At 39.7% G+C, this 22923-nt stretch overlaps 1 protein-coding gene across 1 annotated transcript in view; it reads right to left on the reverse strand.

Annotated features, from left to right (window-relative positions):
- The window catches only part of MYLK (myosin light chain kinase), a 195367-nt gene that overhangs the window by 172282 nt on the left and 162 nt on the right, over window positions 1-22923 (reverse strand). The gene's annotated exons all lie outside the window — the stretch shown is intronic.

Below are 22923 nucleotides of genomic sequence, written 5' to 3' on the forward strand. Positions count from 1 at the left end.
ATAAAGTTTTTCAAGTAGAAAGTTGGTTTGGGAATAAAACATACCACAAACTAGTTTCATACACTCAGAGATATTTGACATGGAGAGGAACAAAAAGCTTTTCTTGAGGCTTCTAAAGAAAAGCTGTGTGTTCAATTCTCACTCTTAGCACTTTTGTTCCCCCCCTTCTCCAAGAGCATGATATATGGATATAAACCAGTAGCCTCAATGCTTCACACACACACCTCCCAAGTCAACAGAAAAGATGAAAACCAGCTGCATTCTAATTTGCCTCTGTTCTAAGTGATTCCCACATTTATCAATATTTCATCTAGCATTTTTTGGCACCAACATTTTCCATATTACTTAAAGGGGAGACTACAGACAGGAGGGGAGAACATAAATATAAATCCTACACAAAGGAAAAGAAACCCTACTGCTGCCAGGTTTTACAGTAGCACACTTGCTTGGCAAGATCATTCACTGCCTTTTATGATTTTTCTCTCTTGCAATAGGAGTCCCAATAATTTTTTCATTTTGAATAAGCAAAATTAATATAGATTCCTTTGGAAGTAGAAGAAAGCTTCTAATTTCCTAGTTCTTCAGTGTTAACTCAGAGAAATTGACTGGTTTTAATCTACTCATAAAAACCAAATATACTTCAAAGGGTGCTTGGAAAAAGGGTGTTTTTTGCTCACCCACTGAGAGCTTCCGGGTTCTGACATGCAGCAACAGGTTCCAAAACAGCAACTGGCTCAGGAAACTCCTAAGGTACCAAATCCACAGGTGGAATGCTGCTTGCCTGGACGGCAAGTGAGAGAAAAATACTTCTAGAGGCTCTTGGAGGGCAGCACGGTGGTTTTATCCCATGCAGCAAATGCACACAGGCACTCGCTCCACCGCACAGGCACGGGCTCTGCCGGCTCCCTGGTAACCAGCTCTCTGTTTTGTTGATCAGACTGTTGGAAATCATTAGGGAAAGAAAAGCATGACTTGGCAGTAATGCCCTGGACTCAGAACACATGAGTTGTGCCACTATCAGTTTCTGTGAAAAGGGGTAACTACAGTGACCTTTGTTAAGGTACTTCATCTTTCCAGGACAGAGTTCCTGATTTTTTACTTATAAAAGGATGGGACCTTTTTGTTTCTAAGTGAAAACTCCTTTGTCCTGGAGCTGTGTCTTTTGTTAGTGTTTATAAAGCAACAAAAACACATTTCTGATCTTCAGTCCCTGAGGGACCTTGGATCCACACTTTAAGTATCAGCAGTTACCAATGACAACATTCACCTCTTCCTTCCTGTCTCCCTACCCCCTGTTCTCATATTCTTATCTTTCCCTTTTTAATTACTCTAGCATTCACCCAAAGCACAGAGGGATCTGGATCATGACTGAAAATAAAACCACATTACATACAAAAGGAACAGAGTTAGAGTATCTTCCTTTCTTCCAAGATGCAACTTTTCAAAGGCCCCTCTCTACATGGTATCTTAATAATATATTCTAGGCTGAATTTATGTAATTCTTCATTGAGGAGAATAAGAGAGCTAAGACAATATCCTTTCCATGAACAGAAAGATTGTTTGTCACATCAGGAAAAAAACCCCATATATGAAAATATGATCAAAATGTACCATTACTTGCTGAGATCCAGAACAGTGAAGAATTGCAATGGTAGAGACTCCTTCAGAAACTTTCCAATAACTGGCTGTCCACATTTATAAACTGGTAACTGGAGTTTTGAGCAACTTGATCCTGTAGAAGGTGTCCCTGGCCCTGGCAGGGGGTTTGGAATGAGATGATTTTTAAGGGCCCATCTAACCCAAACCAATCTATGACTCAATGAACTGGTGAACAAAGTTCACCAGAGATGCTGTAAAAAGTCGTTCCCTTACTCAGGGGTGAGGACAAAAGAAGTCAACCAAAAAACAGGTAACATAATGGCTGAATCCCAGCAAATGTTAGCTGGAAAGGATCCCTACACATCCCTGACCCAAAATATTGCTTGAAGAAGAACTTCCATTTCTGCCATTTCTGGGCAACAAATTTCACAGCTGCACTACACTCATAAGCTTCAAGTGGAACCATTCAAGCTCTAACCTGTGGACACTGCCCCTCATTTTTCAATCTGCCACTACTGAGAAAAGCTTGGGTGTTCCATAGTTGTAGTTCCCCTTCAAGTACTGGCAGGCTGTGAATTGACTTGACAGCTCAGTGGCAAAACTAAATATGAAATCTTTGTAAATCCATCACTAGAGTAGGAAACACTTAACAATGAAACCCCTTAGAAAAGGAAACAGTGAAACTGAAGAGTTAAATTTTCAGCTTCCTGCTAATTTACAGAATTTTAAATTAGATACAATAGTACAGAGTAAAATAATATCTTTCATTAAAAGCAGAGTTTAGTTAAAAGTGATATTTTCTTCCATGCTATTTGAGGAGAAGTAACTTTTGCCCTGGTGGCTGTGAATCGCAGCTCTCAATTCCTCCCAGGAAATAAACTAAGAAATTTCAATGTAAACTTTTTTCTCCCCTTTAATGTAGGAGTGGAAAAGGGGAAGAATTTAATGAGTATTATCTGCTCTGTTGGCACTCAGAGGGGCTATGATTGAGAGAAAAAACACCCCATGGAATATGTAAAAATGGATTTCATTACAAAACATAATTAGTTCCTGCAAAAATATCCATTTTTAATGAATTCTTTTCCAAATTTAATGTCATCATCACAGTCCAAGTTATATATTTAAATCTATGCCATTACAGGACGTTTGTACTAGCCTGTTTCCTTAACCAAAACAAACACACAGTCTAACTAGAATAGTATGTGTAAAGTTAGTGTGTTCATGCCAAGACACTGCACTTTCACTGTTATTTGCTTTTCTTCCCTCTGCTTCTGAGTACCTTTGGGATGTGTCTTCATAAAGGAGCTATTGAATCAACATACAGAAAGTTAGTATTTTGCAATATGCATTCAAGTTACCTTAAAAGGTAAAATTTTGGGTCAACTAAAGGTAAAATTTTGTGTCAACTAACTGATTTTGGGGGAAAATTTAATACATTTACCTCACTAAAGCCAAAACACCTCCCTAGGTAATTCTCCCTAACTCTTAAGGTCAAGAGTGCACAACATTCCCAATTCAATCTATTTGTGTTCTTGGATGAAAACAGGTTATTGACCAGATTCAAACTACATGCAACTCCAATGACTGCATATGGTCACAAACACTTTAAGAATTGTCATGGTAATGATAAGCATGAGTTGATCCATCCAAAGTATGAAGTTGCTCATGTGTGATTGAGATTTGTCTTAACCTGGCCATTCTCATAAAAATCAGCACTTCCATACTGCCTCAGTCTTTTATGCAATGAAGTCAAGCTGCTGAAGAACCACAAAAGTTTTTTCTACCATTTTTCTACACAAATTTCTTTTACTAGGTTGTTTATTCAGCCCATACTAAAAAAGTTCAAGTCCATGAACTGCTGCAGTCTTAGTCAAAGATGGTAGGGTTTTCAAGATGTATCAGACAGACATGACTAGTATGCTTTTAATCTTAAAATCTGTTTTATACAGCTATAGCTTAAGGTGTTTGTGCTTATTTGCAGAGCATGCTTAACTAAGAAAAATCCACAGAATAGCAATTTTGAGAAGAAAAACGGAAAGAAGAACTGAAACATCACAATATTTTTTACATGGAACAGCTCTTTTCTAACCAGAGCTTGGCCTTCCATTTCAAAGGGAAAAACATCAATTAGGAAAACAAGGTGATGCTGATGCTTGGTGAATTTCCTACTACAGGATGATCAGGACAGTGGGCAACACAAAACATGAAATGCACCATGTTACATTCACAAGGAGCTCACTTAGATTAGTGCACCTATTTATCAGAGGAGAATTAACAAAGATGTACAGGAACATGCATACTTTAATCCCACACTGGTATAAAGTGTTATTTGCCTCAGTAGGCAAGTAGAGGTGGAGGTGTCTATTCCTTTTCTCTAAACACTTGAATGCAATTTTTACAATTATGACAGTAAATTTACCAAAGTAAAAATATGTGGAGAGGGCATGCAAAATGTAGCAATGAGGAGATGGCAGGAAGCAGTAGTCTGTCAAGTCAATGGTTTGTCTGAGCCTTGTTTTCCCCTCACCACCTGCACCCCAAATCTAACTAACAGGGAGAAGCCTCAGGCAATCAACAGGAGTATCCCCATTGGCAGATGGATGTCTTCTGTGGAGTTCATCTGCAATGGTATTCATGTCCCTCTAGGCCTCTGTTTGAACATTGTCACTATGGAAACAGATCTCTGATGCCCTGTACCTTATCAGGCCTTCTCTATTTAAATTCTTCTCTTGTGTTTTTAACAAAGCCATTCACTGAACCTCAACTAATCCAAGATTCTGTTAGGGGTGAGGTTTTTGCTCGGTGGGGTTTTTTTTGCCTTCACTATCGTGTCTCTTCCAAAAGGTTCTGTCTCCCACTAATGCCATCTGACAGGCTTTATTTGACTCACACCTCTTCAGTCACTGGCTCAAAAATATTATGGCTGCATTTATTGCCAAACGGATTCTACTGTTTTTATTCCCCCCTCCTGCCCCCCAGGGTACATAGTTTTCAATGAAAATTCCACTCATTCAGCAGCAACTTTCTCATTTTGGTTTTAGCTGTTTAGAATCTGCCTGCATCTCCATCAGATGCGCCTGTGAGTTCTCTCTAGAGCATTCCTAGGTTAGAGGTGTAAAGGGTTACATCTCAGTAATACCAACAGCTTATCAATTCCAGATGCATATGGAATCCAAAATCCTGTGTTTACAAATTCCAAATATTAGAATACTTTTGGGGAACAGAGAACAGGAGGGGAGCTGGGAAGTGTCAATGTTACATTATGCAAATGAAAGAAGGCAAATCTGGGTTTGACCTCACTGCATCCAGATCTGGTGCACAGGCAAGAACCAGAGCAATTCTTCTGCAAACCAGCGAATGTTAATCCTGCAAGTGCCCCTGTAGAAGTAACTGAAATTCATGCTATAGCTCTCCACCTAAATAGACAGGAGACAAGTATTATTTACCTTTTGAGTTTTTAATATGGCCCATAACTGTAATTTAACATGAGGCTCCAAGAGACATTTTTAGGGGATTTTCTGATACTTTCTAGTGTGAGGAGAGATGGAGTTTTATCAGTTTGCATGAAACTTCAGTGCACAGATGAATGGGAGTCATAAAACAATTTTATTTTATTCTTTTATTACCCTAAGTTTTCTGGGCTGGCTGAGGAAGCAGAAGATACAGCAACACAGTAGCCTAAGACATGCTGTGGCTCTCACAGTTCCCAAGGGGACTGGTACAAACACAGAGGCAATTGCCACTAACTGTGGGAAATGAGCTTCAAAGCCTCCTTATGGCTTCCACTGGGACAAAGCACCTGTGTGTGTGATAAGGCTTTACTAGAAGGTGAAACTGAAAGAAAGGACACACCTCAAACATTCCCCATTATAAATTTAACTGAATTATTTCTAGGCTTTAATTGAGCAAGCTCTCTGGTGGAAGCACAGAACAATTCACAGGCCATATCTACTAGACCTCAGTTAATATTTCAAATGGAAATAACTTTTAGGAAAACTCATAGAAAACTGTAGTTGATTTCATGTGTTGATTCTGCAGATGAGTATTTATTTTCTTTATTTCCTTCATAATATACCACCTAACAGCTTTTGAGAGGTGTAAAAAATGACAAATCACAGTAATGAACTTTAAGTAATATTTTGTACAGCTAATTTTGTGGTACTGAGGGAAAGGTTTGAGGTACAGCCAAGGAGAGGACTAAACACACTGCTGATTTTCAGGAATTAAAAGTTGAGATATAAAGGGAGGAACTAGGAAGAATTGGCTTATTTAACTTTTTGGCACAGCTCTCTGTCCACTGGGTAAAATCAGGGCATTTCCAGGGACCATGGGCATAACATCATCAGTGCTCCCACCTTCACCTGCACAGACAGCAGAGAAGAACAGTGAAAAGTCAGTGGTGCTTCTGGAGAGCAACAGTTCCACACCAAAAGCTGCATCTTTCCAACCTAACTGGGTAAACTTCCATGTGTACATAACCCCCAGGTTCATTCTGTTTCTTATGGTAAAACATCCCTCTTTTGAGTTTGAGCCTCACTCTTGCTAGCCACTGATACCAAACCATCACTGTCAACTGATACCAAACCACCACAACCAAACATAAAAATTGTAAATTAATTCTGAGTACTGAGAGGATACGATAACCAGAGGCATAACAGTCATAGGTGCAAAATGAACAGTGAACATTCTCAGGTGAGAAACCAGAAGAACACTTCCAATATGGCAAAGAGTAGAATCCCTCTAAATAAAGAACCCAAACTTCACCTAATTGTCAGACTGGGAAAGAGGTTGTAAGGCACAGCCATTGTAAATAAAGCTGGACAGGCCCACCTGGGTCTCATTCACTGCAAGGATAGTGCAGGATTTGGATGCTGCTGTGTACCACATCACATTATCCTCTCATTATTTCATGCAGCTCTCTCTGAAACTACTGAAAGTTGTGCTTACATTTCTGAGGGCAGATCTGGGCAATTTGCCTTTAGCCTCATACCACTGAATACACTTCCTTTTCTCCCTCCCTGCCCACAACTCTAAGAATTACACTGGGAACATAAATCTCGATTTCAGATTTCCTTGGTTTAGATGGACCAAGCCAAGCCATTTCCTGCCCCTCTCAAACATCTATAGCAATGACCCCAATTTATTTTCCTATGGAAGAAGCTAGCCAATGACACTGATATATATTTTTTTGTCTACATTAATTCCATTTTTTAATCCAAACTAGAGCAAGACTTGGGTTGCTTCTATATTTTTCAGGCTACTGTGGGTCTTTGAAAGACAGTTTAAGTGGTGAAATGAACACTGGTTTTCCTCAAAAGCTTTCCCAAAGAAAAGCCTTCCTCTAGAAACTGATCACCAGGCAGTTGCCATTAATTATGGCATGGAAGCATTTGGCCAGATATACACAAGACACAAATCATACATTAGAGATTTAGCTGGTTTAGAGCTATGGCAGAAGGAGTTGGCTTTCTCATGTTGTGTCTTGTATCCATCATTTCAAACTCCTGTGGTGTTTTTGCTGATCTGGCTGTAAAAAGAAGCAATGTAAAACTCAGGAGTGAAGCTGATGAAGGACAGGTCACAAACTGAATTTAAATAAAGTAGAAAAATGGAATTAGCCAAAACCATGAGCCTCTCCTTGCTACTCTGCACCCTACCAGCCTAGAGGTAGGGTGCAGAAGTCCATGTCTAAAAAGAAACCACTGCTTCACAGTCTAGGAGAAAAAAATATTTGCTGATTAAGAGAAAGAACAGAGTTTGCAGCAGTGTTGATGTCAGCAGTAGTAGAATCAACTGCAAGTCCTCCTAGAATGAGGAGGCATACTGCAATAGGAACCACATTGTCTCTAAAAAAATCTCAGAGAACACTATGAGCAAGTTGTCTCCAACATCTCAGATTTATAGCATGGCCTGGCTCAGAATCACTGCAATTTCAGAGCTTCCTCGCAGCAAAAACTGTTATTAAGGCCTGAAACTGGCCAAGGCTTTTACTCTTATAGCAGTTTATTATCTTCCTCTCTTCTAGCCCAGGAAGTTCAACAGCACAACATTCTCCCTAAGCTGAATGTCAAAGTGTGTGCAACAACAGTTTAGAGCTACAGCATCCACCTCCATAAAGCACTTTCTGTGCAAACCACTGGGGGCAAGCGTGGTCTCAAAGTCATCAAAACACATCTCATCCCACCTTAATCTCTTCTGACATTAAAAGAGATCAACAGGTATGAAAGAAGAAAATTATGCCCTGGCAGGTCCATAGGGGGTATCAGGCATTTATGTGTGTGAAACAGGAATGCAATGAAGATGGAAGGAAAAAGTTCAGGGAAATTTCTATGTAAGCTGTGATGCACAAAACAAATGGACAATACCACTGGCACAGGCAACAGCTTTTCCAGACAGTTGAACTGGTTTTAAAATGAGTTGGAAGTGGTGAAACAGCACAGCTTGCAAATCCCACCAAAAAAATAAGAAAATTTTCAGTTTATTGAATCTGTCTCTTTTCCCTTCAGGGAACTGAAACATTTTTCTAGGACTGAGAGGACTCAAATCCAAAGGCAGATTTACTGTGACACTCCAAGTCTCCCAGCTGATTCTTCTGCCCAACAAGTCTGCACTTTATATACTGATGTATGGAAGAAATCCTCATGTAAGAAAAAGGAGATTAAAGGTTAATCTTTTCTATAACAATAAAAATAAGAAGCTCTTCACATTTCAGTCTCATGGGTTAAGTAGAACCAGCTGTACATGTGGCCATCATGCACACAAAACACTGTCACTAATAAAAAGCAATTTCTTTGTGGGTCAGAAAAGTGGGCAGGACACTACACTGCTGTCACAAAAGGGCAGCTCATTCAGTCTGACCCACTGGATATTGTCAGTAATTCAATTTAACTCTTTCTCATCTATATTGAGCCTGATCAGTGCTGCCTGGTTGAAGCAAAAATACAGGAAGAAAATTCTAAGCAATGGTGTTTCAGGAATTTTTAACAGCTGCTGCCTGCTTTACTGCTTGAACTCAATTCTCTGAATTAAATCCTGTGAAATCCAGTATTTGCCCCAAGAAACACGGCTGGGATTATCCCAGAGATTTCACATGCACAGGATACATGCAGCTTCAAAAGACAGCTCCCTGCTGTCTGAAGGAGGAGCAGGTATTACAGGGCTCTTAAGTCTCTGCAAGCAATATAGATATCATATCCTTTTCCTGTATTACTCTATAGACTCCAATAAATCTACAGAATTCAGCTTACCACAAGGCTACTGTTTTTCAGACCAACTGACCCAATGACTGGTATTTATTTGCTGAGACAAGCTCCATTAAAATAAAAAATAAAATATCCACACTCTTCCTCCTCATCACCACAAAGATGACATCTTGTTGCCAATCTGCCTGCCAGGAAGCCATCTGGAAATAATATCAATATCACAATCTATAGGCATCCTTCCAATGCATTAATCAGGTCATTAGAGTTCAATAGTGACAGCATCTTTAGGAACTGGAAAGGATAAAGCTGTGGTAATAAGGCACAGTGAAGATGGATCCCCAGGGCCTAGTTAGATCTTCCCCTCCTTTTTTCTTTAAAAAGCACATAGCATTAGCATTTTGTTCCCCAGTGTTTGGTTTAAATTTACCATTCTGGAGAACTTCGAAGCTCAAGCAAGGCCTCAGTTTGACGCACAAGCACAAAATGGAAAATGTCTTCCACCTCACTCCTGTCCTTAAAAGGACATTGAAAAAGTCTGGAGAGAATTAAATGGGGCATGACAATGATTTGGAGACTGGGGAAAATAGATTAAAAATATAAATATATACATATATGCATATTATAGCCAAAACCCATACAAAGTTCAGTGTGAGAGGGTTATAAGCTTTCTTATCACTCAGAGCAGTACCTTCAGAGGAAACCCAGCAGTACCAGATGCTAAAGTTATCTCAGACACATACCAAAACCCGGGGGCTGGAAACTGAAGCTGCAGAAGTCTAAAGCTGAAAATGGTTTTCTTCTACAGTATGAGGAAAGGAAACAACTCAGGAGGAAAAAATAGTAATAAAAAAAAAAAAAAAAAAAAAAAAAAAAAATAAGGTGTTACTTGAGATTCTGGTCTCCTATCTTTCTCAAATGAGAAAAACCTCCACATGACTTTCTGAGATATCTGTTTTAACAACACCATTGAATATGGTACAAGATGAATGAAATGACACTTTTGAAAAGCAGCAGAGTAAAAGCAGAAGTACAGTAAATCCTGAGATTAAAGAAACAAACATATCACAAGTACTCAGTTTTATCAGTTCAGTACAGCTCCCCATTAGAAAAATTATATACATATCTATCAATCTGTAGATATATCACTGCACTAGAAGTAAGCAGCTGCTCGTCATCTTGGACAAAACTCTTCAGAGGCAGTGACAAGGCCTTCCTCAGTGTTTGCACAGCAAGCTGGCATAACACAACCCCCAGTTAATTGCTGTACTGTGTAACTCCAGCATACAAAAGGGAGCAGTCAATCCTTGTTCTGAGTTTAAGTTAACCAGAGCTGTTCAAAATAATAATATCCAGTTCTGATACTGGACCTCAACTCAGTCATCTGGAAGGGGCAAGGTACAGGACTTATTACAAGTCCATGTAATAAGTTTGAAGGGTTATTTTTTTCAGCTTGTAGTAGCTCCATGTCTACTTTATAAGCACCTAAAGGGCTTCTTGATCAACAGACTAGAACAGGTATGGATAATAAGTCATCATAGTAAATGTAAAAACAGTTTCAGAAGTTGAATCTCTCGTTTTGGAAGAAATTATTTTTTTGGCTTGCCACTTAATTAAGCACATATTTTTGAGCTAATTAATCTAGTTGAACTAATAGAACTAATATTAAATTTCAAGTAGGGGGAAAAAATAATTGCACATTAGAGACTCACAGTGAATTAGACTAAAAAATTCACCCCCAAAAAATTCTCTAGTGAGCTCCAGAAATTCTGCATGTCAAGCATGCAGTTTAAAGCTAAGAGTTTAAATATTTGATAATACCTAAACACTCTCATGGGTACATTTGCATTTGTAAGTGACTATTTTGGTTTTGGGGTTTTTTTCTGGTACATTAAGCTAAATCGAGGCTAAGCCTGCATTAAAGATAATTAAGACAACTTTGCATTCAGACATAAAAACAGAAGATTCATCTTTCTTACCTTTTTTCAGGCTTTAGAGAAGTCCTTTCAAACTCCTTTCTCTCTGATACTCTTTTGTAAAGCGTTTTGAAACCTAGTGATGAAAGTATTATGGACTATGACCATAGCACTCATGAAATATTCGAGTAGAGATCCTGCAAAGAATCCAAATTAAGGAATGTATTGTACAGTTCAAAAATTAATTGAAAGCAATGAATTATTATCCTGTTGAGATTATTGATACCTAAATATTAGACAAGTGAAAGTCTGGCTGCAGTAGCTATATAAAGCTACCAATTCAACTGCAAAGTAGAAGATGTTCTCTAGATAACAATGAAAATCCTTCTGAAGCCTGGCAGTGAGAATAATGCCACAGCTAAAGCCACAAAAGTTAAGGCCACAAAAGATCCTGACAGCCACAGAAATTTCACTTGATAAGAAATCACTCAAGAGAATGGGTTAGTCAGATACAGGACTGTAAGAAGTTGTCTGTATCATGAAGATCAGCTCCTCTCATGACAAGCAACTGCTTCATATAACATCATTTCCCTCGCACGTGTCACAGTGAAGTGATGAGGCACAGGTTTTCACCACAGATGTTATTTCGGTCAGCTTTGATGAAGAAATTGCTCTGGACAATTTCACTTTCATTTTTTAGCAGTAACTATAGAAATATAGAACTCTGCTTCATTATTTAGCTCATCATAGGAGGGGGAACTCCTGTAATTCATCAGTAAAGTCATCACCCAGAGACAGCATATACACTTCCAACAGCTTTCTGGTCCTGGAAGAAATGTAGCAGGCTGGAATCCAAGAGTTTCAACAACAAAGCAGAGACACATAGCTAGATCTGAAGCAAGATTGGTCCAGAACTCACAGGTTAAGTAAAGGCTCAAACAGATGAACTCTGCAAATTTAGGTGTATCCACTTACAGAATGCGAGACATTCTGCAATTAGCAGGGGACAGGGTGTGCCACAGTGGTAAAAAAAATAAAATTAAAAAACCACAAAGGCTTTAATCCTGTGGTCAGGGCAAAAAGAAGACAGTACCTATATTTATTCACCTACCTAGGTATTGTTGATTAATATTAGTTTCAACTAGCCAAGCACTATTATTCAGCAATAATTTGTTTGCATATTCTGTTTCAATGCTGGATTGCATCTGTACAAGCAGTCCTTCAAAGTGCATCTGTAGAGAGTAAACACCTGTACTCCTCCTTCAAATACATACACATGTTTTATGGAATAAGGACAATCCTCCAGTAATTGCACAGGAACAAATATAAACACACTTGAGCTCTTGTAAACATGTCCACAGAGACTTCTCATATAACCACCGAGTGTTCTCCTTCAGGTTTTCTTTCATGTCTGCAAAACTGGAAAAGCAGGGCTCTCTTCCTGTTGGATGTTTCAAGTGCATAGGTTTTGAATTTTAGATATAATTTAGTTCAGGGTTTCAGAAATGCAAAGTTTTCATTACCACTGCACATCCTGTATGCATGCAAAAGGCAATAACATATCCAGCTCCATTAGCACCAGACAGTTTCATACAAAGCTTGTGCCCTTCAGTTTTGATAGATGGCTTCACAGAGTAGTACAATATTAATAGGTGCTATACACTAAGAACACGTAAGGATGTTTAGAAATACTCAGTATTAGCCCCTGTGCAAAAGAAAGGGATGATATAATATCATTTTTCTAGATCCATATACAGCTCTCCAGTGGAAAACAAAACTTCTAAGTTTCATCCAAACCAGAGAAAGCTATAAAGGCTACTTGTTAAGTAACACAAAAAACAGTTCTGATGTAAGGGTCATCAAACAAAACCTATGTACAGTTATTTAATTTTAAGAAATAGAATAATGTAAGGATGTGGGGAAAAAAAAAAGAGGACACTCAAAAGGAGCAGTTCAAAAAGCAGGAAGACTCAGGGAGAGTTAGGAGAGTATTGCAGGGCATAGGTCAGCTCACAGAAAATGGATTGCTTAAGTAAAGACAGGGGAGCCCATAAAATATGGCAAGTAAAATGTAAGCAGGAAATTAAAAGGGCTAAAAGACAATCCAAAAACTGCCTGCAAACAAAGATGACTGTGCTAGTAAACAGCTCTTGAAATACATCAAGGACAGGAAACTAGCTAGGAAAAGCAGTCCAGCTGCTGGATGACAAAGGTGTATAAAACACAGATAGAGATGATACAGTTGTAGCAAAGAAGCTCAGGGAATTCTTTACATCAGCCTTTACTGATGAAATCTCTGGGGAAATGTACACATCCAGTGCACTCTCTGTTGCAAATCTGGTAGAGGAACCAGAGCAATCTGAAGTAAAATCAGGAAATACCAGACCGAACAAGGAAGCTAGATGTTAATAAAGCACTGAGACAAAACAATTTTCACACAAGTTCTGAAGAAACTCAAATATGAATTTACAGATCACTAGCCAAGGTATGCAAGCCAGAGCTACAGAGAGTGTCTGTGCCTGAGAATCACAAATCTTGCCTGCATAACTTCCAGCTGCAGAAAGGGCTGCGTAGGGAACCTGGAAACCACAATCTGGCAAGCCTGAATTCATTGAAGTAGGAGAGTGAACATTAGAAAGAGTAATGCTTCACAGGCTTTTTAAATGGAGAAGAATCAGCAATGTAATTCCTGGGATCAGTGCTGGGACTGGTGTTGCTCAGCATGTTCATCAATAACAAAATTAAATGATTGAGGAAAATGTTGGCAGATGGGCTTTAGTGTAGTAATTCCTCAAGGCAGTATCAATTCTAAACATTCCTACTTGGAAGCCAGAGCCATCCTTGACAGTTCTCTGAAGCCCTTGGTTCAGTGTTCAACAGCAGTCAAAAAAAGCCAGCAACATCATTGAAATCCTCAGAAAAAGAGGAAGGCAGGACATTTCTCCTCACAGCCTGAGCCCTCCCACAACTTTAATACTGTGATCTGTTCTCCTCAGACTAAGGAGGACATTACCAAGCTGTCAAAAAGGACAACCAGATGGAAATGGAGATACTAAAAAGGCTGGGAGTCCCCAGCTCAGAAAGAAGGCATATGTAGTGGATATGACCAGGTATAACAAAAAACCCATGAGCTACTAAATGCACAACAGTTGTTTGCCTAACCCTACAAAACCAGAACAAGGCAGTACTCACTGCAACCAACTCATTTAAATAGAAAGGACATTTTATCCAGCAGGTTACAAGCTTCTGGAACTTGCTGTCACGCAAGACTGAAGGCAAAGGATGTTCATGGGTTCAAAAAGGGATTAAACAAACTCCAGTCAACAGGTCCATAAATAGACACCTAAACGACTAAACAGGTACATAGCCTCTAATACCCTTAACAAAAGAGCTGTGGAAACTGGAGATGTGTGGAGAGAAATGGATCTCAAGAAACAGCTGTTGATCATTCTCCTGTTAACTTGCCAGACACAACACTGGTCTAACTGGAACACTGAGGCAGTTCTAAAGTTATTAATTTTTTAGGTCAACTTAGAGTTCCTACACATAACACTACTTCCTGAGGATAAGCAATGATCCCAACAAACCGCAAGGTGATAGAAAGCAAATATTCATTCCCCCTCATGACAGGGGTTAGAATGGGACAGGGACAGATACAACCAGCAAAGAAAAGGAAATGAAACAATTTAGACCAGTTACAAGTGCCAGAACTTCTCTTATAACACCCTTTGCCTAAAAACACCTTTAACATCTGTACACACAGTACAGTAAGTAATTATTTTACCTACCTAATTTAATTTTTAATTCATCAAAGTTTCATTTTAGAAGCATTTTTAAAATTAATACCATCTTTGAAGACAGTAAGTTATTTATAGCTCTAAAAGTGCAATCAGCAAGGCTGAATTTCCTGTCTTGTAAGTAAAATATTAGCTTGGACAAGAGAAAAAAAAAACTCACAAGAAATGCAATTACAGCAAGTTTGTTTTCAAGACAATAAATCGTTTGTTTTGATGTTCAATTTATTTCATTATCTTGTTACTCGTACAGTTTTTAAAAATATTTTTGTTTGGCCCTATAGGAAAAAAAATTATGCTACACAGATAAACTAACAAAGTTTGACAAAGTTCTCTTGTTCCTGTCTGTGACACAATCTGGCTCAAAACATTACACTAGTAAGAAAACCAGCTAGATAGGAATTAGCAGTGGAAAGCTCACCACAGAAATCATGACAGGCATGAACAGACATGAAACATCATGCATTTTTCTTCTCTGCAATTTAGTGAGTAGGCTTGTTACTACAGTCCCCTATCAATAGCCACACATTACTAATACAATGGACCTGTATTATAGGTGTATGTGCATATAATAAACCCACAGGATCCTGCAGTGCTTATGAACTGCTCAGCAAGTTCAAAGGTTACCACAGTTGTCCAGCAAAGTACAATATAATACAAAATCAATGGAATAACAATTACTAAAACTTATTTACACATATATGTTTGCTTTCACCCTCTGAGACAAAGCAAAATGTGGTACGGCATTTGCAGTTAGAGGATCCTACATTAAGTTTAAGGTCAACAGCACACATGGAGAATGGAACAAGGCCCACACTATTTTACCTGAAGAATTATCTGACCATGTCCGACTGTCCTTGCTGCTGAGGTGCCTGCAAGTCCTTATTTTTGTAACCTCATTTTCTGCTGTCACTGTGGTCCAGTCAGGAAGCGAGCTCTCACTTCTCCTCAGGCTAACCAGAGTCACATCAACATCCACAGCTATAGCTTGGAAATGCCTTGGAAAAGGAATATAACTGAGCTCTGTATCAGGGAAGAACTAAATAAATTGAATGGGAACTCAACACTTCATTGTCATCTGAGGTGAACTCGATAAAAGCACAATTTCAGGTAAAGTGAAGGAGTAATGCTTCTGCTGGCTGAGTTTAGAAGCATAAGAAAACACACATGAAACTGACTTTTACTCTGCACAAAATGGGATTATTTCATCAATAAGTACCCCAGTGCCGAAGTTCAGGCTGACTTTAGCATAAAACTTGAGCAAAATTCCCCAAGTAGAGCCTTGGTCCCACAGGCCGGGGCTGAGGTAAAATGGCGGGAAGTGCTTTGAAGGCAGGAGGTCAGGCCTGCACAGCCACGCTCCTGCCCCCTCACCGTGAGGGGATTCCCTCCTGGATACCCCCTGCCATCCCACAGACACACCTTTAGGCACATCCCTGAGCAGGGCTGAGGGAGGGAATGCAAATCCTGCCCCTCCCTTGGGAATGCTGCAGCTTGAGACTTCCCAAACCCACGGCCTCTTCCATTCAAATGTGCTCACTCTACTCACAAGCACAGGCACTTTCACAGCAACATGAAAAACTGCTGTGCTGCAAAGGAACAGGAAAATGAGTAGGAAGAAGAAAGGGAAATGTAGGAGAAAATAAAACAAACCTTCTTTCACCACTCCCCTGTCTGTGAGAAAGAGGCAGCCAGAAGACTCACAAGCCAAGATCCCTTCTTGAAAAACCTGCAGGATACATGCTCAGATATTTGCCTGCCTCTTTATATAAAGTTCAGTTAGCACTAAATGCCTCCAGCTGGTTTCAAGTTACAGCCAGGGGAAGTAGTACCATAAAATTCCTCATAGCCACCCAAACCATTACTCTTGTATTTTTTTTCATGTGGGGTCATCACACCCCCTCTGGAAAGCTTAGAGGTATGATACCACTGCAGGCCTCTTCAGAGAGAGCCTGACAATGGTGTATTATGAGGCTTGTTGTAACATCCTTTCAAAATTCTTAAGGTCCAGTGGTTTAGAGAAGAGGGTCTTTTGTGTCTGCTGTCAGTTCCAGGAAGCTCCTGTCACTGGCATGGAGACTGCATATGGAAAAGAGCTGCTAAATAGACCAGTTAAAAGAATATAGGCCCAGTCTTGCTCCCACGTCACTGAAAGCCATGAATGCTGCAACTCTGTTGAGGTCAGAGGAACTGCACTGCTGTGATGCTGGGGGTGAGACACCAGCTGTTGTTTCCAAGCCAGGGCTCCCTCTGTGATGTTCTCTCAGGCCCTGCCCATGATACACCCCCGAGGCCACCAGGACCACAATGTCAGCTCTGAAACAGCAGCAGCAGCCTGTGCCACACAGCCTAACCCACAACAGCTCTGCTGTAAACTCACACTGCACAGAACTGAAGAGGTTTCTCACCTCCAAAACCAGGCTGGACTTAAACTAGTGATGTGTCGGTAACGCTTTCAGACATAAAGTACTGACATAATATCCTCTTCACCAAAGGAAAGGAAAGCTTATGATCCTAAAAGGTCTGAGGTAAATAGCCTAAATAAAGCAGCCCATTCTTGACAAATTTCCCTTTCCTGCGTATTTTAAACACAGCTTGCTTATTGCTTTTGGTTTGTAACTTTCCTTTTGATACAATCAACAGTGTAAGAACATACAGTGTATGTCTAACCTGGACTCTGTGAGTGCTTCTTACAGAACATGGCCACATACTTTATTCTTTTCGCCCAGTCAGACTTAATTTTTGTCCAGAAGAGACGGTCAGTATTTTGGTTCTGAGGGGTTTTTTAATTTTTTTAATAATTACATTGATTCCAATTACACGACATAAAACATGTGAATGAAAAAAACCCTTTACTTCAGTATTTAAAAAACTGCTTGCACTATTATAAATAATTAATGGAATGATACATGTCTTCCATTAGGAGACAAGCAACTTCCTAATAAGCAACACTGCCAAAAATATTAGGGAACTACATGCATTTTATAATAGGGTATTAGAGCAGACATCCTGGTGATTATTTGCACTGCTAATTCACGTAGTAAATTAAATTGTGACTGTCATTTAGAAGACATGGAAAATCTCACACCCCTGTCTCACCTTGTCTGCCTATTGTTTTGCACCGGAAATGTTCATCAGTTTATAGAATTTAGAGAAAGCAACATCACCTTGAAATCAAGTGCAACAATGCCCTGCTCGGAATACAGAGCTGGGAGCTCTAGTGCCTCTGGCCCATGCTGCCTGCAAAGCACAGCTCTCAGAGGCCTCTGCAGCAAACAGGAAATTTGCAGTACTTCCAGGCAGATAAGAAAAGCTAAAACTGGGATCCTTTCATTATTTGGAATATCTCAGAGTGCCTGTGCCATACTGTGTCTCCCAAATCCTCTTTGTAAGAGTATTTGCAACTTGGTCCTTGCTCTCCCCATTACTCACTCATCCTTTAACATTTTGCTGAGGCTAACAATCAGGATAGTGATTTTTGCTGCTTAGCAGTGGTTCCCACTGAAAGCTGGATTACACTGGTTTAAACAGTATATAAAAGGTCTCTGGGTGAAACTACAGGCTTGGTGATCAGATTATCCTTCACTACACAGTTCCAGGATCCTTTTTGGATACATTTCTTTTGTTCAGATATCATCCTGCCACTCTGCAAATACCTCCAATCACAGGATTGCTGAAGAATAACAGAAAAAAAGCAGTAAAACAACAACTCGGAATAATGATTTTAACCTGCTGTGCAGTAATTAAAAATAAACTGCATTGAGTGGGTAAAACAGCACAAGCCATCACTCACTTTCCTCAGCCAGGATGTCTGTGGGCAGTTTATCACATTTCACAAGACGCAGCAGCGTTGCACAGGACTGGCAAATAGAGCAAGTAATTTCTTCTCCCACAGGTTACATATTCTACTTTCATACAGAATGTGTGGTTTGTTTGAACCATTTTCTGATGAAGAAAATAACTGAAAACATCCCTCTGTGACAATTCTGTATCCTGTGACACACTGGCTGCATCACAAGCCCTAAAAATACCTTTGGTACCATGGAACCTATGCATACAAAACAGCACTTCAGTCTGAAGAATTAATATGCTGTCAGCTGGTCGTGTTTTTGGCAAGTGAGTGAATTTAATCCAATTACAGCAAAGGTGATGAGGTCAAGCTGACTCCCAGTAAAGAATCACCAGAAAGACTATCCTCAAAACAGAAGACACTGCAGCTTGCTAGACATGCTGTAGTGAAGTTTAGCAATGCTCAGACTTGTTACAACAAAGGTAAGTGCCAAGAAACTGCTTAGTGCCAGCAAACAGAAGAGGAAAGGGATTCAGCAAGAACACACGTTGTAAAGCACACTGTAATCCTAAGCACTTAATTGCCTTTGGCAAGAGCTGCATCCCATTGCTCTCTCAGAAGTCGTTTTATCTGCAACTTGATGCTCACAGCTACAGGGATGAATGGAGTGGGGGAGGAGAAGGAACTGGGGGAGCTAGTGAGAGAACTACAGTTACCAGTCTGTCTTTGATGAACTACTAAAGCAAAATATAAAAATTACTGGTATGTGCAAAGCCTGATCTGCATATCCAATGACTCTCAGAGAAGCAAATGAAACTAACCCTCCTCCAGGCCCTTTAAATCACCTACAGAGGCTGACAAATTAGTTGCAGAGCTACACACCTGTGTTTATACTTTACATTTACATATGTCTAGCCTCACATTCAGTCATTCTCACTGAACCCATTTAGGTCAGTGAATTTGAAGGTGTAGCCAAAGTTTGTTTCTTTTCCCTGCTTATAATGCAGCATTCACAAATATTTTACAATATGTTAACCCAAACTCATTGTTCCCACATAAATGGAAGACTTAAAAGTAAATAATGCACCAAGCCTCTTTAATTAAATAAGGAGTTTGGGGGAGGAGTTTCTGCAGACCCTTTTAAATCTTAAAGCCTGCCAACTGGATGAACAAAAGGTAGATTAGGCTCACATGATAAATCCCAGCAAACCTGAAAAGCCTTTGTTAATAAGTCACTAAGGGAATTTTTCTTTTTCCCCTAGAATTTCTGCTCACCAGAAGCGAGAGTTAAGATTATTCAAGCAGGTTTGGTTTCCAGCAGCATTAAATGGGTATATGCCTCATGGAGCTCTAATCTCCTCATTTCTATAGAGCTCAATTCCCCTTTCATTCCTACTAAAGCAGAACCAGTTATTCCTAGCTTTTATAGAAGGAGCAGCTGCTGAAAGGTCAGAGGCAAAAAAAGTTTATGAAATTAGTTAAGATTCCCACAAAAACTAAACTGGAATTCTAGATCAGCTTTAATAGCAACAACAACAGGAATATAAATGTATTTTCATTTCACTTTGGCATTTCTTTCATGTAGCAGGTTGCTAATGAGCCTTTTAAGTTTCCATTCATAAGTTAGTGTTCAGTAGCTTGTTCACAGAGCCAAATGACATGTTAGTCTGGCAATTAGTTTACTCTTCTGTCTGTAGAGAGGCTTAATGAAAACATTATTAGACTCAGACCTTGCTCTAGCACACTCCATAGACCCTGTACAATTACTCAGAAAAAACACAGATTTCAGCAAAACTCATACGGTAAAAGACACAGATTTTAGTAAAACCCAGACAACGTGGATGGCATTTAAAGCTGTGCTAAATTTAAAAAAAACTCCAAAGTCCATTCTACCTGGAACCATCTGGCCTCACTGATGAATCCTTTTCAGCACTATAGATTAATCATATCTTCTCTGCATCCAGTGCTGAAATCCAAACAACATATGTAGCCCTAATGTACATCATGGAAGCATTGCCATCAGTGGGATGAAGGCAGCTGTACAAAGCTCGCTAAGATCCTGTTTGGTGCAGTGGATGCCACAGGAAAAGTTTAGAAAGTCTACTGCAACAGGTGCAGCAAGGTGTTTCCAGAGCCATGACAGAAAGGATCACCTCACCTTCCATGGGAGGTCATAAAAAACCAGAGTAATTTAGCATCAAAGAGAGAAGAGTGTGTAATCAGCAAAGGGAAGAAAAAAATTACCTTCCTTACTCCTAACTCATACCTGTGGAATAAAGTTTGGAAAAGCTATTGAGCACAGCTCTAAACACAGCAAACAACCACAGCATGTTTTATTATGTACTTGACAAGTTTATGAATGAAAGGAGATGAGTCTGTCTGCAAAACCAGGATCACTTCCAGCCCATGCTCAGACCTGAATTCAAACTACCCAGAAGAGTCCAACAACCACAGAGTGTGGCTACCAATTCTCCAGAGTCTAACCAGAAACTTCAGCCACCTCCTTACATGGCTCTCAAAGAGAGCTTCTGAGCACATTTCTGGATTTAGACATCCACAGCATTAAGGCACAGCATTTGGAGAAGTTCTGAACTCTATTTACATCTGCATTTTGTTTTAGGAGGACTCTGAAAGTAATTTGTAGCTGCTGGTTTATAGTGTTTCTAAGTACAGTGTATTTGGCCTGTGTAAGGATATTGGTATGGCTTTTGATTGACTGTAAAAGTCGGATCATCGCCCAGAGGAAGTCCTAATGAACTTAAAGGAGGAGCCAGGGAGAACAGAGAACACGAAACAGACCAAAAACTGGTGAAAAATTACACGTCTCTTACATTTAACCTAAGCCAATGGCAATACGTAATCTCAGCTTATTTCAGACTTTATAATTCCCTTCCAGCATTATACAAGCAAACCAACAGAACTTCACTGAATGATTTCCTTCATTCTCCTTTGCACCAAGCAGCAGGGCAACTAAAGCTATGGACACATATGCTGTGCTTGCAACAGAAGAGTATCTGATTTATAACTTTCTTTGCAGCAGACCTTTTAAGACTTCCCTACATGACCAATAAAAATGGGGTCAGTGCCATTAACTGGTGTGAGCCTCCCACGTTTATATAAAATTCTAGTTGTGATGTTTATTAAACCAGGCATTTCCTTTCTGCTTATGTCCATCTAAAAAGGTTAAATGCCAGTAATAGATCACACACCAGCACAGGACATCCTGCCTATCATTCTAGTGGCTGGTCCTCTGTAGCAGTCCTCCTGCTATACCCAACAAAATCACTCCAGTTACTTCTGAAGTTAAAACATTTCTCCTGTAGCATTCATTTGTAAAAGGCTAAGGATGGGTGTAACGTTAGTGTACTATGAAAATGTGTTGTCATGAGCATTTTGTTACAAACTGCAGAGCACACAGCAACCAGCTACAGAAGAACAGTATCACTTAAGGAAACAGAAAATACTGGATATGTGCCAGATGAAAATTAAATATTCGGTTATTAGTAAATATAATTTTGGTATAAAACCAGAAAGCTCCTAAAATGCTCTCCTAGAACCTAGTTCCAGAAACATCTCAGCAAATACATTGTTGCACAGGAAGACACATATCATATTCTGCAAAAAACAATGCAAGTCATTAGCAGAATAAAATGAAATAAAGATGTGTGCAGGAAGTAGCAGGAGAAAGATAGTTATCCTCTTAGACATTTAAAATGAGAGAGAAATTACTATTTCTCTTACAGCTCCACTGACAGAAATGCCATTTCCAGCACTCCAGAGAGAGGCAGCATAATTTTGTAGAGTCCTAGTGGGGAACACACCTTCTGCATGTCATGTAACTCCACACTCACACCGCCCTCCCCTCCAAATGCTTGGAAACCCCTTAGAAGAAGGGTGTGGAATCAGGTATTTGCACTTATCCTCTCAGCCATTCCCTTTGTATGGAGAATAATGCAGCCTTCAAAACACTTTTGATTCCACTTCCCGACTCTAGGAGTATTCCTGTGGATTTACTTAGCAGAAGACAAGACTAGGGCAAAAAGTGTCTTTAAAGTGCAAGAGGAGGGAAGGATCCCCTGTCTTTTCATCCCTGGTCTCCAGCCCTTGCTAGTCTACCATGCCACTCCCTTCCAGCCTGAGTGCAGGGAGCAGTGCCAGGCCAGAGTCCAGATGTGCATGTACAGGAAAGAGGATTAAAAGGCAAAGAATCCCCAAAAACATATTGCTCCATAGCGTGAAGGCAGCCTGCAGAGAAGTGATTTCACTGCCTCTGCCAAGTTAATGATTTTAAACATTCATCTCCATCCCCCATCCTCATACAGGATGTTTAAGTGGTGTCACCAGGATTTATCCTTCTCTGAGACTAAGCATGTTGTGCAACATGATACAAATTACTTTGAAAACAGCAGAAGTTAAAAAAAAATAAAATCCCAGTACATGCATTTTGTCTGAAACATTAAAGATGTAGATGTGTAGTGAAGGAATGTTGCTACATGTGCCTCCACATATGTATCTCTATATTTGAAAGGCTCAGGAGGCCAAGAGAGAGCCAGAGAGATTATCCTTACAGCCGAGCCTATAAATGCTTCATCTTAGAAATCCTTTGCTACTTGCCAGTAGAGAAA

Source organism: Ammospiza nelsoni, chromosome 7 (genome assembly GCF_027579445.1).
Source record: "Ammospiza nelsoni isolate bAmmNel1 chromosome 7, bAmmNel1.pri, whole genome shotgun sequence".
In the NCBI taxonomy this organism is placed as follows: Eukaryota; Metazoa; Chordata; class Aves; order Passeriformes; family Passerellidae; genus Ammospiza; species Ammospiza nelsoni.